At 39.2% G+C, this 14896-nt stretch overlaps 2 long non-coding RNA genes across 2 annotated transcripts; one reads left to right on the top strand and one right to left on the bottom strand.

Moving 5' to 3' along the window:
- Positions 1-1262: 1262 nt before the first annotated feature.
- LOC116563951 lies at positions 1263-13860 on the bottom strand. Its single transcript, XR_004274648.1, has 3 exons — positions 12372-13860; positions 5058-5283; positions 1263-1291 (listed from the first exon to the last, which is right to left on the bottom strand). It is a non-coding gene; the product is annotated as an uncharacterized LOC116563951 (long non-coding RNA).
- LOC116563952 lies at positions 9363-13873 on the top strand. Its single transcript, XR_004274649.1, has 2 exons — positions 9363-9934; positions 10341-13873. It is a non-coding gene; the product is annotated as an uncharacterized LOC116563952 (long non-coding RNA).
- The last annotated feature ends 1023 nt before the right edge of the window (positions 13874-14896 follow it).

Raw genomic sequence — 14896 nt, 5'->3', positions numbered from 1 at the left:
ACACCTCAAAACTTACGGTGGCTTCTTTTTAAAAATGTTGTAACAAATGAAAGAATCCAACTGAGGACACAAAGGAAAAAGAAATTAAAGAGCCAGGAGGTGGAGGTATGAGGGGATAGGGACTCTAAAACCTCTTTCAGCTCCGTATCAAACAGACTTGCTCTTTTTAAGAGATTATGGAAGCTTGGATTTGTTCTCCAAAGCACTCCTTTGAAGCAAAGAGTTTAATCAGCACACACCATTAATGCTTCAGATTTGGGGGTTTCTCTTTTTTTCTTTTCTCGACTGGGTGCTCTAAGGGAGAGCTTCTTTGAAATGAAAACATGTGGAATAAGAAACACCAATAGTTCACACCACTGCTGCTTTGTGCTTCCTCCACCCCTCTCCCAAATCCTCTTCCTCACAGGTACAAGGCCTCAGAGAGATGCTAACACCTGCTTCTACCAGGAGGCTCTTTAGAGACCCAAACAAAGGTTTAATGAGATGTATTCAGAGTCACATTCCAAACATCTCTTTTATTCATTCACTCATCTCTTGCATCTGCCAAGAAAGGTGACTATCACTGGACAACTGAAGAAGAACCCAAGAAATGCTCAACATTTTCCTCATTGCCTTATCTTCCTTTTCCCACCCCCTGTTGTTTCTGAAGCAGAAGGGGTACTCCTGGATCTACCAGGTAGATTCTGTTCAAATAGGGCATGAAGCCTACTCACTGTCACTGGAGAAAAGAGTTGAACTATGGACCATACATTTCAAGCCCAAATTTGCCACTAACTTTAAGTAGGTCATTTGATTTCTCTAGGTTCAAGTGGATTCTGTGGCATATCACCGAGATTTTCTCCCACCTACTGGGGATATTAGAAGCTGACAGCTCTTCACTGAAACTCCTTTGCATTTTTTCTTTGCTTAGAAAGAATTGTCCAGCCCAGAGTCTCTTCCTTTCCTGTGAAATAGGTCTCATTCAATTGCTGGTGAGCCATTACAGGAGTACAATATCTTTGTCCCCTTGCCCTAATTTGAGACAGTTCTGCAATGCTACCCCAGTTTCCACATTTCCTGCAAGATAAGCTAGAACTTCATCTAGACATATCCTTCTTCTGCTCAATTTTCCTTCCTTTACTTACCTGCAGGTGTTGATCCTGACAGTCATCCCAATAAAGTTCTTGCACACAAGTCTTGACAATTCTCATACAAATCTCAAGGTCCTCTTTCAGGGAACCTACCTGGGACCTGGCCCATAACTTCCCCATCATGTAATAAGAGGATTCTACCAGATGACCTCCATTTCTGTCTGTAAACAGAAGTAAAGTACAATGATCCTACTGCCAGGCCCACAGTGCAATCAGCAGAAGCAGCAGCAGCAGGGGCTCACGTGCATCTGAATGCAATTGAATTACCTGATTCAGAACATATCTTTCAAACACTCTGAAACAATCAGTGAAGTGGCAAACAGAGACACTAAAACTTGGGGTCTTTAGGTTGGAACCCTATCTCTAGCACTAACTTGCTCAGTAACCCCAGGTAATTCTCTCTGCTGGGCTTCATTTTATTAATTTACAAAATAAGAGGCTTTATCATATTTCTCCCCTCTCTTCATTGTAGATATATTTATGTGATTTCTGCTATGAAAAGGGAAAAAGTTCATTTTTGGAAAAATCATTGCGTCACTCACCATGAACCAAAAGCTCACATTAAGCATCTCGTTATTCATGACCCTGCACAGCACCCTCTGGAGCCCTTGCCCTTGGAGAATGTGTGGTCTAAGGCTGGTTGACCCGTACTGGGAGTCACCAGTACAGCCTTGTAAATTACAGTATGCCATAGCCTTGTAAATGATAGCAGGTTTCTCCTTTGTGGATGAGTGGCATGTTGAATGAGGCATACCCCCTAGTTCAATGTGCTGCTCATCCACAAAGGAGAAACCTGCTATCATTTACAAGGCTATGGCATATTCAAAGAATAACTAGAAGGAAATAGAAACTAACATATATGGCGAACTGGCTAAGTGCCTATCAGGAATTTTTGTCCTCTTAATTGGATTACAGTTCATTTACTTCTGAAAACAGTCCCTGAAAGTCAACCATCGCCATCCCCATTTTCAGATGAAGCTGCAGAGAGGTTGTGACAGCCCAGAGTCAAGCAGCAAGCATGTGGAAGAACCAAGGCTAGAACCCCAGCGTGGTCCTGTCACACTGTAATATACAGGCCTGCTCCTCTGTCTGTCTCCTCAGTGAGAGCTGGGAGCTGCTTGCGGGCAGTCCCTATGGCTTTCTTCTGCATATCCTGAACACCTAGTGTGATGGCAAGTACCTGTTACCAAAAACATGTTTATAGCATTACTTAATTAAGGTCTCTTGACTTCTCTTGCTATTTCTATCACACTATCATGCAATTGGCTTTGCTCCTTCGCCTCCAAATTTTTCTAAAAATTATTCATCTTGAGACAGGCAGAAGATCAATCTCAAATAACAAACATGTAGCTTATTACAGTCTCCCAACTTACATGGTGATAGGCGTCATTTGGCCCCCTTGGGATTTAATAACTAGCTGACAAGCCTCAACACTGTCAACGTGAGTGAGATTGGCTCACTTAGGCCAGCTGGGCAAGGATTTCCATTGATTATTCCTAAAAACCCATTATGCTTTTGAAAGCCATTTCATTTTCAGATGGTTTAAATACACCCTTCTTATCATTTTTAAGCATGCCCACAAAAAGCATCCTAAAGATACTTGATCATTCAATTACACTAAATGAGGCCAAGGTATATACTGCTGCCTCAGAGGTTATCATGCTTAATAAAACATACTTTATAAACCCCACGAAGGCTGTAATTAAATTTACAAGCAGCCTTCCCCACAACTTTAACAAAAGATGCCTGAATGGTATGTGTGTGTGTGTGTGTGTCTGTGTGTGTGTGTGTGCGCGTGTGTGTTTTAAAGTGTCCTGTTCCATAAGGATTATAGCTCCCCTGCTGTTTGGAAAAGATAATTGCACTTGTAACACTAATAACTTGAGCAAGGGAGAAGCTGGCCTGGTGAATGGAATGCACTTCATTGCACATCTTGGCTCAGCTAGAAATCGGAAACAGATGGTCCTTGCGGCTGGTTTCCCACTCGAGCCCGCTCACTGCCAGCCTGTGGTCTTCTGTGGGCTGCTGCTGGCAGTCTGTGACTTGAACATAGTAGGACAGTGGCAAAAGAAATCAAATCTTTTCCAATGAGCAGCAAGTTATAATGAAATTTGACAGATCTGACATTCTATACCCAACATCTAGTTAGAATATATTAACCTTTAGTTTTCTTAAGCGCCTTGCATAGAAGTTGTGAATATACTTATTAGAGGGTTATATCGTCTGAGGGGTTTTTTTTCTTTTTTTTTTTTTTTAACAGGGGGCATAGGGTTTAGTCCAATCTTGGGTGGCAGCCGGCTAACAGAAAATGCAGAGAAAGTAAAAGTCAAAGAATTTCTAAATGGAAATGCGGCACAAGAACGGCCGCCAAGAAGAAGGCTGATTCTTTGCAGGACACTGTGGGTGAGTTTCTGCCAAAAATAAATTATCAATATTTTCCTTGCACAATACAGATTGATTGATCAATAGATAGAAACCCATATCCATATATGTGCAATATGCCAGGTCAAAAATCTGGGCAATCTCTGGGCATCCTATTAAAATAGATGGGGCTGTCTGGACCCTCCGGCATTTTCTTCAATTCTGCCCTTTTCAGCTTTGCAGCATTCACTTCTGCCATACGGTGAGAAAACCATGCCAGGTGACTTGAGACGCTGGTTCTTTAAGTCACCACACTCACACCCAGTAATGACGTGTACCTGTATAGAGGACTTTGCTGCCCTCATCAACAAAGGATACATCTCCCACCAAAGACCTTGACGCTTTTCTGAGCTTTGGAGGAACTAGACTTTCTATAATTTTGTGTTGATTTTTCTTTGTATCCCAACACTTACATGTGAATACGCCCTGACTTGAGGGTTTAGATGGTGATGTCCTGAACACCATGTTAGGATTTTCCACCTGGTTGAGGTTACAGAAAAGATCTAGGTGTTAATAGTAGATAACGCCTTTTTTTTTTTTTTTTTTTTGAGATGGAGTTTTGCTCTTGTCGCCCAGGCTGGTGTGCAATGGCATGATCTCAGCTCACTGCAACCTCTGCCTCCCGGATTCCAGCAATTCTGCTTCGGCCTCTCGAGTAGCTGGGATTACAGGTGCCCACCACCACACCCAGCTAATTTTTGTATTTCTAGTAGAGATGGGGTTTCACTATGTTGGCCAGGCTGGTCTTGAACTCCTGACCTCAGGCAATACACCCGCTTCGGCCTCCTAAATTACTGGGATTACCAGGTGTGAGCCACCGCCCCCAGCTGGTAATGCCTCTTAATACAGCTTTTATTTTCTGTTCTATTCTTTTCTTTATTTTCAATCTTTAATCTACCCATTGCTCTAATCTGAACGTTTCTGCAGCTTCAGCAACAGGCTACATTTCTAATTTCATGTTTTCCATGACCCTGATGATTCAAGGCCATACATATCTGTTAAGCCCAACATTCAAATCTATACAAGAAATAAAAAATATCCAAGGCAGGAAGATCACTTGAGACCAGGGATTCGAGACCAGCCTGGGCAACAAAGTAAAACCCTGTCTCTCCAAAATAAATAAATAAATAAATAAATAAATAAATAAATTTAATTAGCCAGGTGTGGTGGTGTACAACTAGAGTCACAGCTACTTGGAGGCTGAGGCAGGAAAATCAGCTGAACCCAGGAGTTCAACGCCACTGTACTCCAGCCTGGGTAACAGAGAAATCTTATCTCCAAAAAATGAGTAAAAAATAAAAATTGTCTTCTGAGAACTAACTGGTTGGAATAGCAAAACCATGAGCTTTTCTTTATACAGACATAGGGTTGAATTTTGGCTCTTGTTTAGCGTGTGTCTTTAGCCAAGACTCTTACCTTTTTGACCCTGATCTGCAAGTTAATAATTGTAACAACAGCCTCCTATGGTTGTTGTAAATGTTAAGTGACATATCACCCCAAAAGCACCTTTAAAAACAGTATGGCGTGTGGCAGGTGCTAAATCCTGTTACTTCTCTCCTTTTTTGGCTCAGGAGGCAACGCCAGAGTGGTGAAGCTCTGCAGTCATCATTCCTGGGCTTCAGTCCTCCTATCGCTAACTCTGGAGCTCTAAGCAAGTCACTTTACCTCTTGGAGCCTGTTATCCTGGTTGCAAAATGGAGTTAATAATAGGTCCTACCTCATAAGGACTTACCTGAAGGAAAAAAAAAACATATAAAGATCTTAGAACAGTGCCTGGCCAAAAAGAAACACTCCACAAACATGAGCTGTTGTGTACAAAATCAAATTGCTCTTCTCCTAGACTTTCAAATTTCCTACAGTCCTAGAAACTGAGCTTGAAAAAAGAGAGAAAATAAGTGTTAGTGCCTGCATCACATACGTTGCTATTAAGTGGGTGAATAAATAAAGAAAGACACACTTTCATCAAAGGCAAGTAATAATACAGTCAGTTGATGCAAAGTACTAACGGATGGTGCAGATGAGGAAGGCAGCAGGGCACCGAGGGTGCTGGGGTCACTGTGAGCTGCTGTCCTGAGGAGGGTGTCATGTACAAGGAGGGCAATAGCTTGAGCCAAGGTAAAAGACAAGGTTGTGTAAATGGAAGAGTGCAAATTTCAAAGCGGCTAGCGTCCTGTGACTTTTCATTCTCGTTCTCTAACCATGTAGGGAGCCCCTACTCTGCCCAGCACTATGCTTGGCCTTATAGCTACTCTGATGGGCAAGATACGGTCCCTGCCCTTAAGAACCTCAAGGTTCAGGAGGGAAAAAGACTAGGAGGCAGGTGATTCCAGAAGAGGGTGCTAAGAGCCGCAACGGAGCAAGGCACAGGTTATGATGGAAGAACAGAGGGAAGGGATCCAACTGAGCCTCACAGCACAGGACCAGAACGGGGAAGAAAGAGGGCTTCCCTCATTAGGGGAATAATAGTAACAAAACATCAATAACAGCACAATAACTTTAGTTGAGCACTCATTACATACCAGGGACTAAGTACCTTATGCATATTTTTGCTTCTAACTACGCTACACTACACACACACACACTCACACACTTAATAACTATTAACTTCATTTTCCTGATTATGATAGGACACAGAATCAGAGTGGCTAACTAACCTGGGAGAGGTCACACAGTAACCAAGAGAGCCCAGATATGGTCAACTGGATTGCAGAAGCAGTGTTCTCAATCCCTCTATGACCCAGCCTCCAAAAATCATTAATATGCCATATCATATCTCCTGTTAGCAATACATAACAAAAACCAAAACCTCTCCTTGGTATTGGCATTGTACACCTGTTGACAGCAAAGTCTTCGACGCCTTAATCCAAATGCACTGCAGCAAAGACACAGATGAGAATTCACTATCTTCTGAGCTTTCTTGGGTTTTTCCCATTCAATAAAGGGGGCTAGCTTATTAGGGAGCACTGGCCGCCCTGACCTGAGTGAGGCTGGAAAGTGACTTGCACTTTGCCCGAGGCTTCATATTATAAGGAGACAATTCCCTTTATAATGCTTCCCCATTGTCACCCAGGAAATAGTCCTCATCACTTGACTCCCTGTCTAGAGGGATTCCCACTTCTTATAAAATATGCTCAAAGGAAATAAGAAAGGCCAAATTTTGATGGGCTTATTTCTTAATGAGAGCACTGTTTTTGCCTTGGATTCATTCATGTGCAATGGGAAGAAGTATTCAAATGACAAGAGTTAAATTCAAAACATGTAGCCGCTTTCTGTTATATTTTTTTTTCTAACTGAAGGCAAACCATTTAGATGTTTGTTTCCAAAAAGGCATCTGTCAGCAATCAAAGGGGAAAAAATGCATAAAGCAAATGCAATTGTTTGGAGTAGCATTTCCTGGATCATGTTAAATGCTTGAATTGCTCCCCATTATGCTCACCAAATAATTTTATTTCCCACAATAATTGCAATATTTAACATGTTTTATTTAATCTTGTTTTAAGGCTATTAACAACGGGCCACACTGTGAAAAGACTGATTGCTGCATGGGAAGGACAGCTTCCACCAGCCTCTTAGAGAACAATGATAAAGTTAAATGCACCTAATTGTTTGGGATTTAAAATACTATTATCCAATAATATGTATCATTTTTTTGTTCAATCTATGCGCCCTCTCCTGCAAAATCTTCCCAGCTTTTCTAACATTCACAAAGTGAAATCTGGACTCCAGTTTACCTTGTGCTCCATTCATTCATAAATAATGGGCATGGAGAGGGTGCTCTGAGTCTCAAACATGCAGCGGCTCGGACAAGAAACAGCTCCAACTTCAGAGGTTGCTGCAGAACAAACTTAGAAATTGCAAAGCTGTGGACCCACAAGTCCAAGATGTCCATGTGCCTGTATGCCCTGGGAGAAAGCAGAGGAGAATCTAAAACAAGGAAATTTTGTTTTGTCTGCTTGTCAGAGGCAAGTAAGAACGAGTGAAGTAGAATCAGAGGTTGGTTGATTCAAAGACAGAATGTTACTTCATTTCTTTGCTTCTTTTTATTTTCCTCCTTTTTTTTTTTGTTTGGTTGATATTTTACATTTTATAGAGAATTTCCAACATTTTTTCTTATCTTTCTCTACATGATAAAATTAAGAAAGACTAAGTAATTTTAATGATACTGCAGTTACACATGGCAATAAATGTTTTCATTGGCAAGCTCAGGGCAAGTTTCTGGTAGCAGGTCCCTTTGCTATTCGTTGGACAAAAGCTAAAGACATTTCCTGTGCTACTGCAGACTCTTCCTCTGAAAAGACAGGTGACATCAAGGTAATAAAGTATACAAAGATGCTTCCTAAGAGTGATGGCAGTACTTACATTTGGTAACAATTCTGCCTACTGCTTCTCGCCCCATTATTATTAGAAGAAATCCCTTTACAATAAGAGATGAGAAAAAAAAAAAAAGGAAATGCCATATTTGTTGTATTTGTGGTCATTCCTAGAAGCAGTATGTGCATCATTCTTTAAATTAGAGATATTTTTGGTGAAACAGGATAAAATTTAATACAGTTATGTTTTTCAAAACAACATAAATATACCTGCTGCTAAATGATTAAAATAACACCTACTAAAGAAGAGAGCAGAAATAGGAAAACAAAATGCACAAAATTTACCTCTTTGGAACTTAAAATGTGGCCTAAATAAGTTTATCTAAATATTATTCAGTGAAAAATATGACCTGAGCAAAAAATCTATTGGATAATTAGGCAGTAAATGCACAACTTTTTAATAATCGCAGTTCAATAGCCCTGAGAAATAGTGATGGACAAATTTTCCCATGCCCTGGAGTACCTATATTGAAGGCCCATAGCAGAGTAAACTGTAGGTTCTTGGAGATCAAAGGATTTCTTACATTCAGAAAAAATTAGGATGTGTTCGGTGCACATCCACAAAAACTAGGATGTGTTTGGTGCCCTGATAAGGGTATTTCTGCAGTTCCTAATGTCACGCAATTTGAAAAAATATAACAAATACAAGTCATTCTCTCTGCTTCTTTCTCCCTCTTAGTCCTAAGTAAAATGACTTGAAATTCAGCAATCATCTGGACTTTTTCTCACTTTTAAAAATATATATTTTTACAACCATTCTTATTGGTAGGTCCACGTTGTGGTTTACTTTTCCATACTAAAGAATGTATGGTTAAAAACCCCTGTGAAGAAGATGGCTAGGTTACGGCAAGGAAATCAGAAGTGACTTTCTCTGATTAAGGAAGAGCTCATGTCAAGTCTAACCTGAATTGTGCTAAACTGAATTGATAATGACTGATCGCTTTGTTTACAAAGAATGAGAAAGTCCAAAATTAATTTATTTAAAAAGACACCAAAAAATATCGGTGGTGCCTAGCCCAGCATAGGTTAGAACCTGCAAAATATCGGTAATGTATTTATCTACTCACATAAAAGCACACATCTAAACACAATGCCAGCCGAACCAAAAATCAAGAGACCTGAATGCTGCCATCTCTTGTTTATCTTCCTTCATGACTAAATTAACTAATGAGTTATTTTTTTTTAAATAAAGTAAGGAAAGAGAAATATTTTTTCCGGAATTTTTTTAACTTCTTGGAAAACCTGTTCAGTTGTTCCCAGATTTAATTTGAGACTTTTCCAACAGAGATGTGTAAGACAGCAAAACTGAACTAAACATTTTTTTTTAAATGCGCAGCTCACGTTCTTGAGAAAAGTGGCTGTGAAAAACAGATACTGAATCAGACTTAAAGTCGAAAGAGGGGGGGTAAAGAGGGGGGAAAAAGCCCAAAACATTGCATGATAGTCTCTAAGCAGTTCCATCTGTCAAGCAGAAATTTTAGGCTAATAGCCTGTGGCGATCTCCCTCCGCAGTCCACTACCTGCCTTTGTCCTATTAAATCTCTTTATTCTCCTTAAAAAAAAAAAAAAAAAAAAAAAAAAAAAGGTGGGGGGATTGGTTGTTGGAAGAAAAGGAAAAACCCTGCAGACCAAAATCATCTGAGTGATGAAGCCCTAATTTTAACCACCTCCCTTTGATGTGTAGCAGTGGGATCTTGTTTTTTAAAAAGGAGAGAGGAGAAGACAGTGCTAGGAGCAGAAGACTTTTCATCTCCACTTCACCTTGCCACTGGGTCTGTGAGAGATTGGTTCATTGTCAAGGAGATTTTTTTTTTTACCCATGATTCCATATGGTATGGACCGGACTACATGTTGCCCCACATGCCACTGCAAATGTTTTCTCAATTAGGTGTCTTATCTCCCGTGAGTTAGCATCAGATGAAGCTTGCTGACAGCGTAATGGCAGGGAAAGCTTCCGACGGCTCCATCAAATGGCAGCTCTGCTACGACATCTCGGCCAGAACTTGGTGGATGGTGAGTTGGCAGCCGGGGCTGCTTTTTTTTTTTTTTTTTTTTTTCCTTTTCTACTTTCCCTCCCTCTTTGACAAAATGTCCCAGACCTCACATTCATCAAACTCACATTTGATTTTTTTCACACTATTCAGTGAGGCAGCCTCACACTGCTGCCTCTTGCCATCTTCTCTCTGCCACTCTGAGACTTGAGTGGAACACTTGCCCTCATTTTCCATGGGAGAGTATTTGGGGTTTTCTTTCTTTTTTTTTTTTTCTTTTTAATTCTTTTTTAAAGAGTATCAGTTGTAAGGTGGAGGTGGATATTTTAGCCAAGTCAGTCTTGGGGGGAAAAAGTGAAACATTCGTCCCAGTCCTCAGGTTTTGCCTCCTCTCTCTAGTTTCACATCCCCCTTACTTTTGTTTTCAGGGACTCTGGGGTGTATGGTTTTCTTTGGCTGTGGTATTTTCTGAGGACGAGTGTTGGGCACTGAAGAGAAGCAAGCCCTGAGTGAATTCCAGTCCTGGCCAATTAATTGGATTGCCTGAAGTCACCTGTGAGAGAACTCCCAGTCCCCACTCCCTATTTTCCATCCGGGGATCCACAGCTCTCATCTAACTTTTCCCCGTTTATGTCAGAGCAGATTTCTGCCTCTTAGGCACTCTAGCTCTGAGTGGAAAAGACCCACACACTCTATCTTTCAGTTACTCTGGATATAAATAAAGTTTTAATAAAGTTCTGCCATGCAGCGGCAGAATGAGTTAACTCACATGTCATGGTCAACCAGGACAGCAACCTTTGACATCTTGGATCTATAAGAGGTAGAGTGAGTTGGGAGGATGCACAATAGCTCATTGTCACAGGAGATGCAAGTCCTGTGAGGAGGAGAGTCCTCAAATCATTACTGCCCTCGTTAGGATGGTGTCCGTTAAGGATTAATTTGTTAGCAGTGCATTTCTAGTTTTCCGTAATTATTATTCTTTCGGCAAGCGTGAATTCTTCCAGGGAGTGAAAAAAAAGTTTGCTGCCAGACAATGAATGTATTATCCGTTCCTAACTGGACCGTGAACTTCAGCTCATTTCACATAGATATCAGTTTAAGAAAAAAAGAGAGCAAGAGAGATGTTGAAGGGGGAGACTGGCGAATGGAATTACAAAACAGGGCATGGTCGGTTTCATTGTATGATCTGCAGAAAGAGTTCTCTTTTCCCCTTCCTGGACCAATGGTGTATCATTTTGGCAAGTTTTAGGAATTCGGAGGACTGAGAGACTGTTAAAAGTGAGCTACCGCAGGATTCTATCCGGCTGCTTCTTGGGATGCAGTATGTCCATCCTAAGGACTCTTGAGTTAAAGTGGTTGTGGGTATGTGTGTACCTGTGTGTTTTAACTTGTAATTTCTTAACTAGACATTAGAAATTTTACCAGTAATTTCAGAACAATGTTACATGCAGCTTTTGGCTAATTAGACTAGCAGTAGACTATCCACTCTGACCCTGAACTTTTGTTCAGGGCACTTATTTTCCCATTAGAGTTTTTGCCAGCAAGAACAAGGTTTACTTGTATGCTATGATGTTGCCTATTGCTTCACTTTATACAGCTTGTTAAACATTAGAAATGAATATACTGATTGGTTTAGTAATTGTTTTCTAAGTTGTAAGCTTTTTTAAAAAAACTGCACGCCGATGTCATATTCTGGGTGAAACATTCTACTTCCTTGTATTTCAAGAGCTCATAGATTTTATAGACTGTTACTTTTTATGGCAAATTGTGTCACCTCTTTTTTTTTTCCTTGCAAAGATCACCAAATGTCTCTCTTTTTTTAACTTGGAAAACTGTAATTTCTTTTTTGTAAAGTTTACTTGGAAGTTGCTTTTCATTTAAAATTATTTTACAGATGTTTTACCGCCGGGAAAATAACATATAAAAGTGGTGGAAACATTTAGCAATGCAGTTGCCTAAAAATAAACAATGTTGAAAGCTCACATGCTGCTGTTTAGGCTGCAAACTACAGGGAAGTTTCTCTAAACTTCAATGCTTCTAGATCTTTGCTTTGAAAAGGGGTGAGAAATAAGAGTGCTCTCTAAAGAAGTTATACAAGTTATCATAGGGAATAAATCAATTTGTTTCTTTCCCTCAAAGGTGACCACATACCATAGCATTTCAGATCTGCCAGTTACAAATAATTCTAATGTAAATTTCCCATTATAGATGGGAAATTGAGGACTTTGATGAAGGAGGAGGGAACTAATTAAAATAATACAAATTTCACATTTTCTCTTAGATCTCTTTCCTTGAATAACACGCTCTCCCTCTCCCTCCATTCACCCACCTCGCTATCCCAAACAATTTTCCCCAGCTGAAAGAAAAATTTAAACTTCCCTCTGGCTGATATAGTTCTTTAACCAAAGGATAGTACAAGATCGGAGTTTCACTAAAGGCAAATAAAGCTTTAAAATTACCTCATGCGTCATCTGGCTGCACAGACTCCGGGCTCATAGTGGGAACCTCCGGCTTGGTCCTCCCAGCATACAAAGGCAACTCAGTGAATGCCCCCTCCGCCCGTGGAGACGCGGCCTCAGCTGCCAGCGACAGGATATGCAATTTTGCTTTTTAATGAATCGTAAACAATTTGTATGGCAAATGAGTTTGTTTGTTTTAGTTTGGGGGCATATGTTGTACCAGGTTGTAGATAGTCATTACCTACTGCAGAATTTTAGGTGAGAGTGGGTAGAGCCCCGGATCATTTTTATTTTTCTAAATAATAAAGACACACTAGGATGAAAGAAACTGGTTAATAAAAGACTGAGAATAACAACCTCTCTTCTCCTTCTCTCTCTCCCCTCTTTTCCTCTCTATCCCCACCCCCTCTCATAACTCACTCAGACTTACAGTACGGCTTTAGCTACACTTTTTGACAACTAACTGGAAATAATCAGTTGACTAGATTAATCTTTAATTTTTTAAGTATAAATTTTAACTTTGTCTTTAAAAGACTATTTTGTTTAAGAAAGAGTTATTTTAAAATGTGAAATACTGAGAAGGGCCATCTCTGTCCTCTATTACTTTTTGTGATTGAAGCTAAGGTTGCCTTGAGGAACATGAGCTATAAGAATTACAAATACATTTTTTATATCAAAATGGAGCAAGAAAGGGGTCTTGTTATTGAAAAGTCAAATAAAAACGTGTATTCAAATCCACAGAGTTGTAAACAACTTAGAAGTTAAGAAGCAACCAGGGTTCGAGCACGTACATTTTAACAGTAATTACCTTTGGCGCTGCCACTTATAAGAAACCTTTTGATATCTGAGCCACTTCTCTAATGCTTTAATCACGCAAATCAAGAAATAGATATTACGTATCAACTTAATCTAGCTCTGTTGTGACATCGCTAGTAGAAACCCTCCCATAGAAAAGTAAAGAAAACCCTCATGAAATTTTCGTCAGCTCCAAATGAAATGGAGACACCCTGAAAGCATGTATTTGCTTCAAAATATAATTCTGTCCAGCAGAATTATCTCCATTCTACCCATATGGCATAAAATGAAGGCAGAATGAACATTCTCCTCTTCGTAATGATTTAGTGATAACAATGTGTTATGGGACTATTTTTATGTGAATTACAAAATGCACTTGTCTTGCTTCTGCCCTCCAATTTAAAAACTCATAGTGACTGTGAAATGAAGGCAACTAAATTATCCTACAAGCCCCTCACCCCATGCTAGGTCCTGAAGCATTTATTTTGGGAGCATTCTCTTTAAAAAATTTGACATACGCTTTTAAAATCAAGAACTGTCTGTCACTTAACACAAACTTGTACAACTTTGCATACCAGGAAAACACTTGGGCAAGAAGGATATGCTATGCCTTGTAGTATAAATGCCTACTTTTTAAAGTGTACATGTAAAAATAGCAAGATAGTTCTATGAAATACTGCCTTACTATGTTCAGCAATTCAAAAAAATAAAACTCTCAACTCCAGCCTACTTCCCAAATGATTGGCAGCTTTAACCACTGCAGACACAAAATTAAGAACTCATATTTCATGGAAACCTTTTGTTGTTGTTAAGATGCATTGGATTCACATCTTATGTTGTATTAGCCATTTCAATTTTTAAAATTCTCAGTGGAACAACTCTTGTTAATGATTGTTTGTTATAATTCTTTGAAGATATGGCCTAATGGAAATTTGTCTGTGAATTTGCACTTGCGCTTTTATGATAAACTAGGAAATTGCTACAATGTCTATAAATAAAAATACTCAAAATGAGGGGATTCAATAAATTATAATGCATATTATATCCTCAGCACTCAGCATATTTTTTGAGTCCATGATAAACATATTTATACACATTCAATTTAATGCATTTGCACACTCTATTTTTAAGTATTCTCACAGATATTTTGCAGATATTTGCAGTGCAGTGGCTCTACCTGAGTTTATTTTTAAATGCATAATTTTATTTTTATTGATCATTATAAATATATGTAAGTATATTAATTTCTAAGAATATACATTAACTTACAAGATTTCTGTACACTCCAACATTATTTTCTCACAGTATAAGCAGATTACTAGTAAAATCTGAATGGGGTAGGTTCTTTTTTTCTCTCTCTCACATATATTAAGAGGTTATCTTTACCATTTTCTTTTACATTAGCCTTGTACAACATCTTTTAAAGTACCATTTACTATTTTTAGGGAGAAGTAAATACACTGAACTATGTTCCTATCTTTTTTTCTTTAAATCAAATTATGATCCAAATGTACTTCATTCAGAATTGTGATTGGTTACTTAAGCAAGCTTATGTACTTCTATCTTTCTTAAAATCTTGATTTCCTGTTGTTATGCTCATATTTCTCCTGTGAACTTTAGACAGTGAAATAAATGCTTTGTCCTTACTTATTTTCTAGTTGATTTTCCTTCACCTGTACTGAATATTGACAGGAATGGTTCTAATTTAAAACCAAAAGAGTCAGGGGCTG

Source organism: Sapajus apella, unplaced genomic scaffold, assembly GCF_009761245.1.
Source record: "Sapajus apella isolate SASKATOON/1434 unplaced genomic scaffold, GSC_monkey_1.0 scaffold36, whole genome shotgun sequence".
Lineage (NCBI taxonomy): Eukaryota > Metazoa > Chordata > Mammalia > Primates > Cebidae > Sapajus > Sapajus apella.
This window is presented reverse-complemented; position numbering and strand designations above follow the sequence as displayed.